The sequence below is a fragment of the Primulina eburnea genome, chromosome 18, assembly GCF_022965805.1.
Source record: "Primulina eburnea isolate SZY01 chromosome 18, ASM2296580v1, whole genome shotgun sequence".
Lineage (NCBI taxonomy): Eukaryota > Viridiplantae > Streptophyta > Magnoliopsida > Lamiales > Gesneriaceae > Primulina > Primulina eburnea.
In genome coordinates this window covers 15,829,934-15,847,591 of record NC_133118.1, presented here as the reverse complement: position 1 = coordinate 15,847,591, position 17,658 = coordinate 15,829,934, and the positions used below count along the sequence as shown (strand labels likewise).

Here is a 17,658-nt window from a genome sequence, read left to right as displayed (position 1 = left end):
CTTTGATTACTTGTAATTTGTAGGTCCACCTCTTGATGATGAGTGTGAGAGCCAAAAACATGCCTAGGGCAGATCAAAGACTACACACTGAGGCGCCTTTAAAGTGAGCATGAGATTCTTGACTTGATCCTTAATATCCGAGCATATTGCATTTCGCATGCATCATATCAGTTTGTATACTCGTACATTCTAGAATTAGGCGATTGTCGCCCACATCTTTGTTTTCATCTTGGACACCCCATTCCAGTGGGCAGGCCTTAGGTTGGACGGCTCGGGCGGCCAGGGAAGTGTCTAGAGCAGTTGGGTTTTCGATGGTGATCCGTGGAGGTTTTATGTGGTTTATCGTTTTCTCGTTCCGAATTATGTTTTTAATATGGTTGTATTGACTGCTGTTATTGTTCTGTTTTCGTTTGGGTTGTAATAAGATTAAGTATTTGGTTTCCGCTGTTTAATAGCTATTATTAAGTTTAATGTTCAATTTTTATTAGTCTGCTTAGTAGTGGCTCGGGTAAGGGCGCTACATTTGGTGGTATCAGAGCATGCAAAGATTTTCGGGACATTATTAATTCTGTTTTGAGGATTTAGAGGCCGATTTTTGGTTCCTTTCAGAATTCAGGAGATGGAAGCAGTCACAGAAGTGTGGGACATGGCCGTTATGGCAACACTGAGGTACTGAAGAAGCGACTTGGTAGTTAGAGAGTTGTATGCGCTTAGAGTATCCACATTTGTTTTGAGTTGTATCTTGGTATTCATGAGTTGTATTTTATTCAGTTGTATTTTACCTCAGTTCTGATTTCGAGGACGTAAGGAGGGGATGATGTAATGCCCGAATCCTTAATTTGAATGAAGTACAAATTAAGAGATAATTAAAGAGTTGTTAATTAAGTATTATTAAGGAATTGATAATTCGGGATCAAGCTGTTGGGAATCATCGAATTTTAAATGGACAACCTGATATACTTTAGAGTTCAATATTCCGAGAAATCCACCTAGACAAATGAGATTCTGACAAATGGTAATTCGGATTTTCTGAACTAGTCCGGATGCAGCCTATAAATTGAAGTTGATTTCTTTTGTTTCGTACACTGCATTCTTCAGAGAGAATTCTATCCATATACCATAGGTTTTCTAGCCAGTTTCTAGGGCACTTTGGTATTGAGAAGTTTCGAAGCTAGTGTCAACTCGAGGTGGGTACGGTGAACTGAGATCGAGACATCATCAGGGGGCTGACGACGGACGCAGGTATAATCATAAAACCTTATAGTGATTTAAGGATCATTAGGGAGAACTTTGCAGCATGTTTGGTAAATCAGGATTTGGTTTAATAATGATTTCATTATGTTGGTATTATCTAGGTTCAGAGCTTTCAGTCAGATTGTTTTAGTGAGGTACGTGATGTACTGGTTGTTATATCCAAGAATAGTATAAACATTTATATGATTCATATTTATCTGTTGCATGATACATGTTTTACATCTTTGAAATATTATGCATGACATATCATGTTGAGTCTGATATCCTTTGAGATATACCTCGTTTGTTGGGGCCGCTCAGCTCTATTTTGTATTGTCGACGATGGGGCATCGAGAGCTACCGTGTCTCACAGGATCCACGAGCTTTGATTACCTGTACATTGTAGGTCCACCTCTTGATGATGAGTGTGGGAACCAAAAACATGCCTAGGGCAGATAAAAGACTACACACTGAGGCGCCTCTAGAGTGAGCATAAGATTCTTGACTTGATCCTTAATATCCGAACATATTGCATTTCGCATGCATCATATCAGTTTGAATACTCGTACATTCTAGAATTGGGCGATTGTTGCCCACATCTTTGTTTTCATCTTAGACACCCATTCCACTGGGCAGGGCTTAGGTTGGAAGGTTCGGACGGCCAAGGAAGTGTCTAGAGCAGTTGGGTTTTCGGTGATTATCTAGTGGATGTTTTATGTGGTTTATCGTTTTCTCGTTCAGAATTACATTTTCAATATGGTTGTAGTGACTGCTGTTATTGTTCTGTTTTCGTTTGGGTTGTAATAAGATTAAGTATTTGGTTTCCGCTATTTAATTGTTGTTATTAAGTTTAATTTTTAATTTTTATTATTCTGCTTAGTAGTGGCTCGGGTAAAGGCGCTACATTTGGTGCTGTCAGAGCATGTAAAGATTTTCGGGACATTAGTCATCCTGTTTTGAGGATTTAGAAGTCAATTTTGGGTTCTTTTCAGAAATCAGGAGATGGAAGAAATCACTGAAGCGCGGGACATGGCCGTTATGGCAACACCGAGGTACTGCAAAAACGACTTGGGAGTTAGAGAGTTGTATTGTGGGGCCCCGGGTCTGATATCTAATATTAATAATTTTTAATGTATCAAACCAAACGATGTAATAAAATACATAATTTGTTGTTCACAAATCCACATAAACATCGTCAGAATAATTTAAAAGTCTCACATGTTTGAAATATAATTTTTCAACATGCCAAAATAAAATAATAACCAAAGAAATCCAAACATCATCACATAACTCCTAAGACCCGAGAATCCCACTCTAACTCGTATCTCCTCGCCTGGAACTGGACTCTGGCATTCCAAGCCTCGCCTCACCTACCGTCAAGCACATGAAAACAAGAGGTAGCCGACATGCCGGTGAGTATAAACCCAGTATGATACAATCAATAACATATGAGAATTAAAATTTCAAATAGTTCATATAAATTCATAAAGATGCAATATAATGCAATGCATGATCAGAAGCTGTGGGCTATCAATAAATCTCAAGATCAAGTTAATCATCTGGTCATAGGGTACCCAAGGGAATAGAATCACCCAGCAACATCCACCGACTCATCCGCTCGGGGTGGATTGCTGTTGCGACTTTGATTGTTGCACTCCCAAGAGCAGGTTGTCCACAAGTAGTATAATTCGATGAGTCCGAATATTGTATCCACGAGGAAGCTAAGGTAATTACAAGTCCACTACAATGTCTTTTTATTTATTTTTTTCTTTTAGTTGTTTGAATCTTTAATTGGTAATATTTTTAATTGTTCAAATTTAAATTTAAGTAGTTGAGATTAAAGGATCCACTCTTGGTATTTTAATAAAGTTAACATTAACGAACAATATTGAAATCCACTTAATAAAGTGGTTCCAATATATTAAATAATCATATTTATATTATGTTATAAATTATTATCTTATAAGTATATAATATATACCAAAACTTATAAATGTGGTCAAGTATTTATTGTGCTATATATTTTTGTAAACACTAAATCAAGGTTCCCACTTTAAATGGTTGGTAAAACCAAACAAACATTTAAATGGTACCAATAAATTAATACTATAATATATTCATAAATAATAAATCAAGGAATCCAAGTTAAATGGTTGGTAAAACCAAACTAACATTTAAATGGTTCCAAGAATTTAATATTATAATATATTTATATATAATAACTCAAGGCATCCACTTTAAATGGTTGGTAATACCAAACTAACATTTAAATGGTTCCAAGAATTTAGTGTAACATATAGCAACAATAAATCAAAACTCCCACTTATAAGTAGGGTATAAAAATGCTTAAAGAAATAAATATAACATAAACAATAAATAATGATTAAATAATATAAAACATAGATTCTTACCTTATAATAACCTTATTATCATGCCAAGAGCTTCACCTTATCATCTCAACTTTAGGAAGTTAGCTATTCATTATTCAAAGTGTAAAACTTTGAATATGAAATTAACATGCTAATTATATTTAAATGAAGAAATAAAAGAAAAATATAGAGAGAAATATTATGAACTCAAAGATTTGTTCATAGAATGAGGGATATCTCAATACATTACAATGCACTCCTATTTATAGCCAAATTTGGGGAGACAACCACAAATAAAATATTATTTTTTACACATAAGTCTTCATTGGTGTTCCAAGAAATTAATATTATATTGCACATCACTTTTGACAAGCATCTTCTCCGAATTTTCTTCTTCACATAAAATGAAACATGTGTATAATTGAGTTGTCTAGTTGTGGTATTTTTTTCAGAATATTTGACCAAGTAGTTTGAGAGATATGGTCAAAATACTAGAGCATGGTAAAACTGCCACTCCTTCGGTAACTTTAATTGTTGCTTAATTTGATCCCAATTGTGAGATGATTTTTATCTCATGCTTGCCACCAATATTGTAGATATTAACATCAACTTTCTACAGGTCCAAGAATCATCTTAATCCCATTTGCAACGCCAAGGTTATTCTTGTTTTATCGAACCTGTAAAAATAGTAAAAACTTATAATTACACAACAACTTCTATTTTATACAATTTATTATAAAACATATAATATTTAAACATTTAATAAAACAAAAACTATATATTTATATTATAAAACATTTAATTAATATACAATTTTTTATCTTTATCACACTCCCCAACCAGCTTATTGCTAGTCCCTAGCAATTTAAGCGTTAATAGCAACACAAAACATATTGATTAATTTAAATAGAAATGTAATCAGAACTATCCAAGTGTTTAAATTAAATTTGAAAACTGTCAAAGTTATATCAAGATCATTATAATTATAATTTATGAAATAATCTGAGATGATCAATTCAAAGCTTATTTTCAGGTAGTTAAATGTACATGGCCTTAAGAAATTCCTAGTAAGAGTCTCAACTCCATATCCTCACAAGTTAATAAATGTTTCAATTTATGGGAACGATTTCTCTCATGGAGTTGGAATACAGATAAATGCTCAGGAAAATGGTTTACAAAATGCAGACAGACAAACGAGCCAAACTAATCAAAAGATAGAAAATCCATTGATTCAAAATCTAGTTGTTCTTATTATATATTTTTTTTTCCTGATATTTTTTTTTTTTTCATAACATCACGGAATCAGACTAAATTTAAGCTTCTTGACCACATATTTATTTAATTTGTACAATAAATTTCTCTCTCTCTTTTTTTTTTTTATTTTTATGAGAGATATATGGGTCGTAGCATATAACATAGATCTTCAATATCTTTCTTTTTGTATTTTTCTCTTTTTTTTTCTTTTTTTCTTTTTTCAGGAAATATCAATTTTTTTTCAAAATAAGAACTCAAGATCTAAACAATAGATAGTCTCTCTCATGATCAATAAAGGCTCGAAAGCTGTTTTCTCAATCCTCTCCACTCACTCACAAAATATGTGTGAGTTTAAAATTTTAGGCACTCTTATAAGGTATATCTTGGGCCATATACTTTAATACCTGATTTTATCACAATGGTTAATCACTCAAAAAGATTTCATAAATCATATTTTTATATTGATCAGAATATTAAAATTGACTATTTTTTCAAATAAAAATTAAACATTCTTAAATAGATTAATGCATATTCTAATTTAAATCTTTCAAACATGTAATGTATGATATTTTTGCAAAAATTACTAAGATACAAACAATAAACATGGTTTTATTTTAAAATAATATTTAATTTTTTTTTATTTTTTTAAATTTGTTTTTTTTTTTTTTTAAATGTGTTTTCCCCCCAATCAGAATATGACATTGTCCCCAATGTCAAAATAGCTATTAATAAAGAGTACATAATGAAAGAGATATCACCTGGAATTTTATTGAAGATAACAAACTGAAACAAACGCAAACCAATCCACGACTTTTGAATCAATGATCTAACTTCCTTTTCTTACTGCTTGATTGTGACCAATTGATCTTTGTTATCATCGGATCAGGCTTATGAACAAAAGCTTCCAAATCATCAATTAATTGATCGGCAGTCGAAGCACAGATGAGCATCCGTCGTGAATTTTCTGAAATGAAATTCTGTTCCACAGCTTTATCAAGAAATGTCAACAAACTGTCATAATAATTATTGATATTCAACAAGCCCACAGGTTTATTATGGATATTAAGTTGTGCCCAAGAAACAGTGTGAAAAATTTCTTCTAATGTACCAAAACCACCTGGTAATGCGATAAAAGCATCAGAATTTTCAATCATTTGAGTGATTCTTTCATACATAGAAGAAACTTTTAATTCCTCTCCAATCGTAACACCTGTAATATTTCCTTCAGCTAAAGCTGTAGGAATAATACCCAAAACCTGACTACCTCCAAGATGAGCAGATGTTGAAATAGATCTCATTAACCCAATATTACCTCCCCCATATACCAAGTGAATTTTTCTCTCAGCCAATATCTTTCCAAGTTTATTCGCTGCTTCTACAAACACTTCATTTTTTCCAGAACTCGACCCACAAAATACACAAATATTTTTCAATGTTTGTGCAGAGGATCCAGCCATGTTTTTACTTTCTTTTTTTTAGGTCTGCGAAAATAGAGAGAAAGATGAGAGATTTTATAGGGGTAATATGTTATCATGACAAAACTATGGGTCACAGCTGTAAACAAAATAAATAGTAAAAATAATAATGACACACATGCATATAAACAGTAGTGTGATTGTGGCTCACAATTTTCCTCTGGTTTTACGTCCAGAAACGGCTTCAACGCCTTCTATGAGTCGAGGATATGCTTCCCATCCAATTTTCTTATAAATTGGCAAACAGGGTCTTTTTTAGTCAGATTCCCAAGACTATGACGCTCATCTTGGAATTGTTTCCATAAACGGAGAAGTTCAATATGCACATGTCCACTAGAATGCGTCTCAAGAGTCAATAAGATGTTATCTAAAGACTCCTTACTCAGCCCATTCTTAATGAAATCAATTTTATCTTCTCTGTTATTGGAAACACATCCCAAAGATCTGCATCGTTTGTCACAAGTCCATCTTGCACACTTATGACAAACCCCTAAACTTTTGGCCCTTCGTTTTTTCGCATAAGTGCTTTTTCCTAATCCAGGAAAATACCGAATGAGCAATGATTGTGGAACTTCTCCTCCTAATCGGACCTTAGCTTCAATTACAAGACGAATATCTTCTGGAATTCCTTTTTGCATTAGCAATCTCAATCTTTCACACCTTCCTGCATAAATTTTTCTTAGAACATTTTCAGAAACAGAGGGAAAATATTTACAAATTTTTGAGCGAATTTCATCCATTTTGAAAAGAAAAGAAATGATTATTTTTTTTTTATTTTGTATCAGCAATTGTGGGAAACTGATTTAACCGACTATGAGAGTCACGGAGTACCGTTATCCGCCATTTAACCGGGAAAATAAAAAGATTAAGAAAACCTGAAATAAAAACAAACAAAATTAAATGCAACATAAACAAAAATCAAGGATCAGAAAGGGAAATAAACTCTTCTTGAAAGATTTCATTTTCTAAAAATGGTTTAAGCCTTTGTCCATTTACTTTAAAAATATCACCATTTTTAGGATTTTCAATATCCACAGCTCCATAAGGATACACATGTTTTACAACATATGGGCCTGTCCATCTTGATCGTAATTTTCCTGGGAATATGTGAAGTCGAGAATTATAAAGCAAAACTTTTTTACCAATCTCAAAAGATTTTCTAAGAATTGTTTTATCATGAAATGATTTGATTTTTGCTTTATAAATCCTTGAATTCTCATACGCATCATTTCTGAGTTCATCAAGTTCATTAAGTTGCAATTTACGCAATTTGTTGGCATCATCCATGCTTGAATTTAAAGTTTTGATCGCCCAATAAGCTTTATGTTCCAATTCCACAGGCAAATGACAATGTTTTCCATAAACCAACCTATAGGGAGACATATTCAATGATGTTTTAAAAGCTGTTCGATATGCCCAAAGTGCATCATTAAGTCGCAGAGACCAATCTTTTCTATTTGAGTTAACAGTTTTTTCCAAAATTTGCTTTATCTCCCTATTAGCTAATTCAACTTGTCCATTTGTTTGAGGATGATAAGGAGTTGTTACTTTGTGAGTAATACCATATTTTTTCATTAATGAAGCAAATGGTTTATTAACAAAGTGAGTTCCCCCATCACTTATCATAGCTCGAGGAATTCCGAATCTACTAAAAATATTTTCTTTCAAAAATTTGATGACGATTTTATGATCATTTGTTCGACATGGAATTGCCTCTATCCATTTGGAAACATAATCAACTGCAACTAAAATATACAAGTATCCAAACGACGGTGGAAAAGGTCCCATAAAATCAATTCCCCAACAGTCAAAGATTTCAATTTCAATGATAGGATTCAAAGGCATCATGTTTCTTTTTGAAATCGCACCCAATTTTTGACAATTTTCACAGATCTTGCAGATTTCATGGGTGTCTTTAAACAAAGTGGGCCAATAAAATCCACACTGCAAGATTTTTGCAGCCGTTTTCTTAGAAGAAAAATGTCCTCCGCATGCTTCTGAATGACAAAATTTAATGACACTACTTACCTCATTGTCGGGTATGCAACGTCGAAAAATTTGATCCGGACAATACTTGAACAGATACGGATCATCCCAATAAAAGTTTTTTACCTCATTCAAAAATTTTCTTTTATCTTGAGAACTCCATTGCGGTGGCATTTTTCCTGTCACAAGAAAATTTACTATGTTAGCAAACCAAGGTGTAGTAGTAACTGAAAATAGATGTTCATCAGGAAAATTATCGTTAATTGGTGTCATTTCACAAGATGATCCTGTTACTAGTCTCGATAAATGATCGGCTACGACATTCTCGGTTCCTTTTTTATCTTTGATCACAATGTCAAATTCTTGGAGCAACAAAATCCATCGTATCAGTCGTGGCTTTGCATCCTGTTTGGTCAACAAATATCTAATAGCAGAATGATCAGTAAACACAATATTTTTTGATCCAATCAAATAAGAACGAAATTTATCTAATGCAAATATTACTGCAAGTAGTTCTTTTTCAGTTGTGGAGTAATTCATTTGAGCATTGTTTAAAGTTCTACTTGCATAATATATCACATAAGGCTTACCATTTCTTCTTTGACCCAATACTGCACCTACTGCATAATCACTCGCGTCACACATGATTTCAAATGGTAAAGACCAATCAGGAGGTTGCATGATAGGAGCTGATGTTAAATGTCGAATGATTTTATCAAAAGCATCTTGACATTCTTGAGTCCACTCAAATGCAGTGTCTTTTGTTAAGAGGTTACAAATGGGTTTAGAGATTAAACTAAAGTCCTTTATAAACCTCCTATAAAATCCAGTATGTCCCAAAAATGAGCGAATTTCTTTAATGGTTTTTGGAGGAGATAAATTGGCAATGACATCAACTTTTGCTTTATCAACTTCAATTCCATGAGATGACACGACATGTCCCAAAACAATTCCAGAAGTAATCATGTAATGACATTTTTCCCAATTTAAAATAAGACCTTTTTCCTCGCATCTTTTTAAAACTTTTTCCAAATTTTCAAGACAATTATCAAATGTATTCCCAAAGACAGTTAAATCATCCATGAAAATTTCCAAACAATTTTCAACCATGTCGCAAAAAATGCTTAGCATACATCTTTGAAATGTTGCTGGGGCATTGCATAATCCAAATGGCATCCTTCTAAATGCAAATGTTCCAAAAGGACATGTGAATGTAGTTTTTTCTTGATCTTCGAGTGCAATGGGAATTTGATAATAGCCTGAATATCCGTCAAGAAAACAGTAGTATGGATGACCTGCTACTCTTTCTAAAATTTGATCCAAAAATGGTAATGGAAAATGATCTTTTCTAGTGGCGTCATTTAATTTTCTATAATCAATACACATCCGCCAACTAGATGGGACTCGACTTGTTAACAATTCACCTTTTTCATTTTTTATCACTGTAATGCCAGATTTTTTTGGAACTACTTGTGTTGGGCTTACCCACTTACTATCAGAAATAGGGTAGATAATCCCAACATCAAGTAGTTTGAGAACTTCAGTTTTCACAACATCTTTCATGTGTGGATTTAATCTCCTTTGTGGTTGTTGAGATGTTTTTGCATTTTCTTCTAAGTGAATTTTGTGAGTGCAAATTAGTGGATTAATGCCCTTGAGATCTTTTAGTGTCCAACCAATTGCATTTTTATGTCTTTTAAGCATATCAACTAATTTACCTTCTTGATCACTTTCTAGTTTAGAAGAAATTACCACCGGATATGTTTCATCTTCTCCAAGAAATGCATACTTCAATTCTTCTGGCAAGGGTTTTAACTCCAATATGGGTGGTTCGTCTTTGTTCTCATATTTTGCCTCAAATTCTTTCTCTGATCCTGGTAACGAGTGATACCTGATAAAATCATCAAGATCAATTTCAATATTTTCTTTAACAGTTTCAATTGAACAAATATCTAATTGATCACGAGTACTCCCTTCTTGAATGTTTTCTTCCACAAGAGTTTCAATAAGATTTTCATCTTCACTTTCATCTCCTTTGTCATGTGGTTGCTTACAAAGATTAAAAACATTGAGCTCCAAGGTCATGTTACCAAATGACAACTTCATTATTCCATTCCTGCAATTTATAAGAGCATTAGAAGTTGCTAAAAATGGACGACCAAGAATAACAGGAATTGCATTACAAGCTTCAATAGGTTGTGTATCTAAAACTATGAAATCGACAGGATATACAAAGTTATCAACTTGGACCAACACGTCTTCTACCATACCTCTTGGCACTTTAACAGATCTATCAGCAAGTAAAAGTGTTACCGAAGTAGGTTTTAACTCGCCTAGATTGAGTTCTTGATAAACTGAATATGGAAGTAAATTCACACTAGCTCCAAGATCAAGCAAGGCTTTTTTAATCTTTCGTTCTCCAATAATACAAGAAATAGTAGGACAACCAGGGTCTTTGTATTTCAAAGCATTATTATTTTGAATGATTGCACTTACTTGTTCTGCTAAAAATGCTTTCTTTTTCACATTCAATTTTCTTTTCACAGTGCACAAGTCTTTCAAAAATTTGGCATATGATGGTACCTGTTTTATTGCATCTAATAAAGGAATATTAACTTTTACTTGTTTAAAAATATCATATATATCAGAATTCAAATTTGATTTTTTTGTATTTTTCAATGCATGCGGGAATGGTGGTGACACTGTCTGTTGAACCTCTTCTTCGCAAGTTATGGGTTCCACTTCCTTACCCTTTGGAGTTGATTTATCATCATCTTCACAAGGTTCAAGAATGGATTTTTCCACAACCTTGCCACTTCGAAGGGTAATAACAGATTTTACCTGATCCATCGGTTGAGTTCCAGAAGTTCCAGTTTGTGAATGATGATCCTTGGGATTAGGCAGAGGTTGTGAAGGAAATTTACCTTTTTCATGAACATTAAGTGCAGATGCAAATTTGGCAAGAGTATCTTTCAAATCTGTCATTGTTTGAGCAGTTTGAGTATTGATAGAATCTTGCTTTGCAATGAAAGAATTCAATGTATCTTCCAAATTTCTTTTAGGTGGAGGAACATAAGGTGCATAATTTTGAAAATTTTGTTGATTTTGGAAATGTGGTTGTGAAAATTGTGCAGCATTATCATTCCTCCAACTAAAATTTGGATGATTTCGCCAACCTGGATTGTAACTTTGAGAAAATGGTTCAAAATTTGGCCTTTTGAAATTGTTCAAAACATTGGCTTGTTCATGGAGACATTCTTTAAAAGAGGGCAAAGTGGGACAATCTTTTGTAAAATGATCACTTGTATCACAGATGTGACACACAATTTCTTGAACAGATTTTAATTGACCATTCTTTTTCAATTCAAGTGCCTCAACTTTTCTTGCCAAAGAGGTAAATCTAGCTTGAAGATCATGTTCATCTTTGAGAGTGTACATACCTCCACCAGATGTAGGAGATTGAATCTTGTTTGATGGTTCGATTGTACCTATAGTGTCCCAATTTTGAGCATTTTCAGCTAATGAATCGAGATACTCAATTGCCTCGTTTGGATCTTTATCTTCAAATGTTCCATTACACATAAATTCAACCATTTGCCTATCTTTAGGTGTTAAGCCTTCATAAAATTGAGAAACAACTCTCCAAATTTCAAAACCATGATGTGGACAAAGATTAAGCAATTCTTTGTATCTATCCCAACACTGATAAAAAGTTTCTCCTTGTTTTTGAGTGAAAGTGATGATTTGCCTTTTGAAAGAATTTGTTCTATGAGATGAAAAAAACTTTTTCAAAAATTGTTGTTGCAAATCATCCCAAGTTCGAATGGATCCCGATCTAAGATTTTGTAGCCAAGTTTTAGCTTTATCTTTTAAAGAAAAAGGAAAAAGCTTAAGTCGAATGGTGTTCATGCTACAATTTAGATCATTATATGTGTTGCACACTTCTTCAAATTCTCGTAAATGCATGTATGGATTTTCAGAATCTAAGCCATGAAAGTTGGGTAAAAGTTGGATAATAGCAGGCTTAAAATTGAAATGAGATGCATCAGGGGGAAAAACTAGACATGAAGGTGCACTAGTACGTGTAGGATTCATGTGATCTCTAAGTGTTCTTCGTCTATCATGATCATGTTGAGATTGAATTTCATCTTCATTTTCTTGAATGGGTTCTTCCGCCATGTTTTGAAAAAATAAAGGGTTATTTCGAATGAGTCGACCACTAAGTGTACGTGACCAAATGCTCATGCAAATGCAAAAGAAAAGAAGAAAAACACACAAAAGCAATAAAAATTCAAAGAAAGAATAATAAAATTAAATAGACTTGAAATTAAATTATACTTCCCCGGCAACGGCGCCAAAAACTTGTTGCGACTTTGATTGTTGCACTCCCAAGAGCAGGTTGTCCACAAGTAGTATAATTCGATGAGTCCGAATATCGTATCCACGAGGAAGCTAAGGTAATTACAAGTCTACTACAATGTCTTTTTATTTATTTTTTTCTTTTAGTTGTTTGAATCTTTAATTGGTAATATTTTTAATTGTTCAAATTTAAATTTAAGTAGTTGAGATTAAAGAATCCACTCTTGGTATTTTAATAAAGTTAACATTAACGAACAATATTGAAATCCACTTAATAAAGTGGTTCCAATATATTAAATAATCATATTTATATTATGTTATAAATTATTATCTTATAAGTATATAATATATACCAAAACTTATAAATGTGGTCAAGTATTTATTGTGCTATATATTTTTGTAAACACTAAATCAAGGTTCCCACTTTAAATGGTTGGTAAAACCAAACAAACATTTAAATGGTACCAATAAATTAATACTATAATATATTCATAAATAATAAATCAAGGAATCCAAGTTAAATGGTTGGTAAAACCAAACTAACATTTAAATGGTTCCAAGAATTTAATATTATACTATATTTATATATAATAACTCAAGGCATCCACTTTAAATGGTTGGTAATACCAAACTAACATTTAAATGGTTCCAAGAATTTAGTGTAACATATAGCAACAATAAATCAAAACTCCCACTTATAAGTAGGGTATAAAAATGCTTAAAGAAATAAATATAACATAAACAATAAATAATGATTAAATAATATAAAACATAGATTCTTACCTTATAATAACCTTATTATCATGCCAAGAGCTTCACCTTATCATCTCAACTTTAGGAAGTTAGCTATTCATTATTCAAAGTGTAAAACTTTGAATATGAAATTAACATGCTAATTATATTTAAATGAAGAAATAAAAGAAAAATATAGAGAGAAATATTATGAACTCAAAGATTTGTTCATAGAATGAGGGATATCTCAATACATTACAATGCACTCCTATTTATAGCCAAATTTGGGGAGACAACCACAAATAAAATATTATTTTTTACACATAAGTCTTCATTGGTGTTCCAAGAAATTAATATTATATTGCACATCACTTTTGACAAGCATCTTCTCCGAATTTTCTTCTTCACATAAAATGAAACATGTGTATAATTGAGTTGTCTAGTTGTGGTATTTTTTTCAGAATATTTGAACAAGTAGTTTGAGAGATATGGTCAAAGTACTAGAGCATGGTAAAACTGCCACTCCTTCGGTAACTTTAATTGTTGCTTAATTTGATCCCAATTGTGAGAGGATTTTTATCTCATGCTTGCCACCAATATTGTAGATATTAACATCAACTTTCTACAGGTCCAAGAATCATCTTAATCCCATTTGCAACGCCAAGGTTATTCTTGTTTTATCGAACCTGTAAAAATAGTAAAAACTTATAATTACACAACAACTTCTATTTTATACAATTTATTATAAAACATATAATATTTAAACATTTAATAAAACAAAAACTATATATTTATATTATAAAACATTTAATTAATATACAATTTTTTATCTTTATCAATTGCTGTGTTCTACAATCTCAGGACTATGGTGCGCCTATAGAGAGTGTTCAGGCCATAGCAGCGACCTCCGCATACACTATGCCAACTCAACTATAGCCCCATACGTCCAACAAATCAATAAATCAAGGCGACCTCCGCCATATCAAATCTGAATCAACAAGTGGCTCAATATGCAATGTCATGATGCAAACCAATATCATCATCTCGATATCATAACCAACTCATCTCAATACAACAATCATCATCAAATCACAATAGTTCATCTAGCCATAGAGTTTCAATTTAAATAAAATGATACTTTTACCTCGTATGTTACCGACCGTAACATACCTTTCAAATATTACCAAAAGAAGATCGAAATGCGTATGTGAGAAGTCTTGAACCTTTGAATTCTACTATAACTCAAGGACTTTGATCATCTATCAAAATAGAGTAATTTCTGTTCAAAATTTATAATCAATTCAATACGGCTTCAAATCAAGATCCATAAATTTCTTAATCATATTATGCCATAAAAACATTCATTGGATCATTTCATCAAACACATGGCATGTGTGCTAAAGAGTTAGCTCCTCTTCAACTCTATTTTAAATTCAAACCAACACAATCACAACATCTCCAACATCTCAATATCTCAAATATCAACTCAAATATCAATTCTAACTTCATCTCATTTCCAAACTTGAATAAAAATATAACATACTTACAACATCTTGAAGATCTTGGAGAGAGGATCACAAATCTAACTTCATTTCATAATTTCCTTGAACAAATCTCCCATGGATTGAAGAATAATTTAGAAAATTGAAGGAAGGAGAGAACCCTAGCTTCTAACCCAATGGAGAGAAAAGAATGAGAAGAAAAATGAGTAGAAAGTGGATCCCATTCGATTTTATGCCTTCCCAAACACCAAAACACGTTTTTGTACAAGTGCTGGGCACCATGGCGCGAGATTTGATGCTGGGGCGCGCACCATACTGCACAAACAACCCAAAAGTTCAGAAATGGGCACGCCATCGCGCGAGATCTGGTGCTGGGGCGCGCTACAGCACGGGTTCTGGCGCAGGGGCGCGCGGTATTCTGTCCAAAACACATTTTTAACTTCAGAATTTGCGAAAGTGGTAAACTACAAAGTTGTAGCCCTATGTCTTGGATTTCATGTCCCAAATTTTCAGCTCATTTGGAGGTCTGAGTAAAAAGTTATGCCCATTCTCCCAACATGTATCATTGTAGGAACGACGGTACGCACGACACACTTCGAGGCGCTTTTGCCTCGTCTTCCCTAATGATTTGAACAAAACTCAAAACTACAAAATTATAGCCTTATGTCTTATCTTTCTAATGAAAAAGGTCTCACATCAATTGGATCAATATACAAAACATTATGCTAAAAACCACAACTTGTGCCATATTTTTCATACCGTTTCTGCACGTCCATTACCTATTTAGCTCAAATTCAACCTTTGATTCTACCCATCCATTATCTATTCCATTCTATAAAATCATTATCATTCATACCATAACGTAAACCAAGAACCATCACAACTACTGCCATATTATATCAAAATTCGGGCATTACAATTCTTCCCCTCTAAAAATAGATTTCGTCCTCGAAATCAATCATCTCTTTCAAGTCTAACATGTAATAATCAAAACTAAAATTAAAACCGAGAATAGAAGCGTACTTCATTTGAATAACTCTGGATATTTATGTCTCATTTTATCTTCTAATTCCCAAGTTGCCTCCTCGACACCATGTCTGTTCCACTGTACTTTAATCAACGGTATCAATTTATTTCTGAGTTGTTTATCTTTTCTGTCTAGAATCTGAATCGGTCTCTCAATGTAGCTCAAAGTCTTATCTAACTCAACCTCATCGGTTGGAAGTACATGAGAAGGATCTGGATGATATTTCCTCAATATAGACACATGAAAAACATCATGAACACCTGATAATGCAGGAGGAAGAGCTAATCTATAAGCCAAATCACCAACACGTTCCAAAATCTCATACGGACCTATGAATCTCAGTGATAATTTACCCTTCTTTCCAAATCTAATTGTACCACGGAAAGGAGATATTTTCAGAAAAACTCTGTCACCTTTCTTAAAAATCAACGGCCGTCTCCTGATGTTCGCATACTTAGCCTGCCTGTCCTGAGCAGCTCTCATACGACTCTGAATCAATTTCACCTTCTCTGTCATATCTTTTATCATATCAGGTCCTACAATTGGTGCTTCAGATAAATCGTCCCAATACAGAGGAGATCGACACTTCCTGCCATTTAATGCTTCAAATGGTGACATTCCAATGCTCACTTGATAACTATTGTTATAAGAAAACTCAACAAGTGGTAACGAATCCTGCCAACCAATACCAAAATCCATCACTACAGCTCTCAGCATATCTCTAATGTCTGAATAGTACGTTCTGACTGTCCGTCTGTCTGAGGATGATATGTTGTACTCAAATGCAAACGAGTACCAAGGGCCTCTTGTAAACTCTGCTAAAAATGAGAAGAAAATCTGGGATCACGATCTGATACAATTGACTTAGGAACACCATGCAATCTCAAAACTTCTCTGATGTACAATCTGGCCATCTGATCATGTCTATAAGTCATCTGATAATGAATAAAACATGAAGACTTGGTTAATCTGTCAACGATAACCCAAATTGCATCGCAACCCCTCGACGACCTCGGCAATTTCGTGACAAAGTCCATGGTGATATGATCCCACTTCCATTCTGGAACTTTAAGGCTATGCAAAAGACCTCCTGGTCGCTTTCTTTCTGCTTTCACTTGTTGGCAATTCAAACAACGAGATACAAATTCTGCTATGTCAGATTTCATTCTTTTCCACCAAAATTGTTTCTTCAAGTCATTGTTCATCTTTTTACTTCCAGGGTGTACACTGAACTTACTGCAATGAGCATCACGCAAAATCTGCATCCTCAACTCTGAAATATCAGGAACTACAATACGATCATTCACAAACAAAATACCCTCATTACTGACCTGAAATTCTGATTGATGTCCTGATTTGATCATCTATCAAAATAGAGTAATTTCTGTTCAAAATTCATAATCAATTCAATACGGCTTCAAATCAAGATCCATAAATTTCTTAATCATAATATGCCATAAAAACATTCATTGGATCATTTCATCAAACACATGGCATGTGTGCTAAAGAGTTATCTCCTCTTCAACTCCATTTTAAATTCAAACCAACACAATCACAACATCTCCAACATCTCAATATCTCAAATATCAACTCAAATATCAATTCTAACTTCATCTCATTTCCAAACTTGAATAAAAATATAACATACTTACAACATCTTGAAGATCTTGGAGAGAGGATCACAAATCTAACTTCATTTCATAATTTCCTTGAACAAATCT

At 33.3% G+C, this 17,658-nt stretch overlaps 1 long non-coding RNA gene across 1 annotated transcript; it reads right to left on the bottom strand.

Moving 5' to 3' along the window:
* Positions 1-2,433: 2,433 nt before the first annotated feature.
* LOC140820065 (uncharacterized) lies at positions 2,434-15,212 on the bottom strand. The gene is made up of 3 exons (XR_012115342.1): positions 14,956-15,212; positions 14,579-14,667; positions 2,434-2,603 (listed from the first exon to the last, which is right to left on the bottom strand). It is a non-coding gene; the product is annotated as an uncharacterized lncRNA (long non-coding RNA).
* Positions 15,213-17,658: the final 2,446 nt, after the last annotated feature.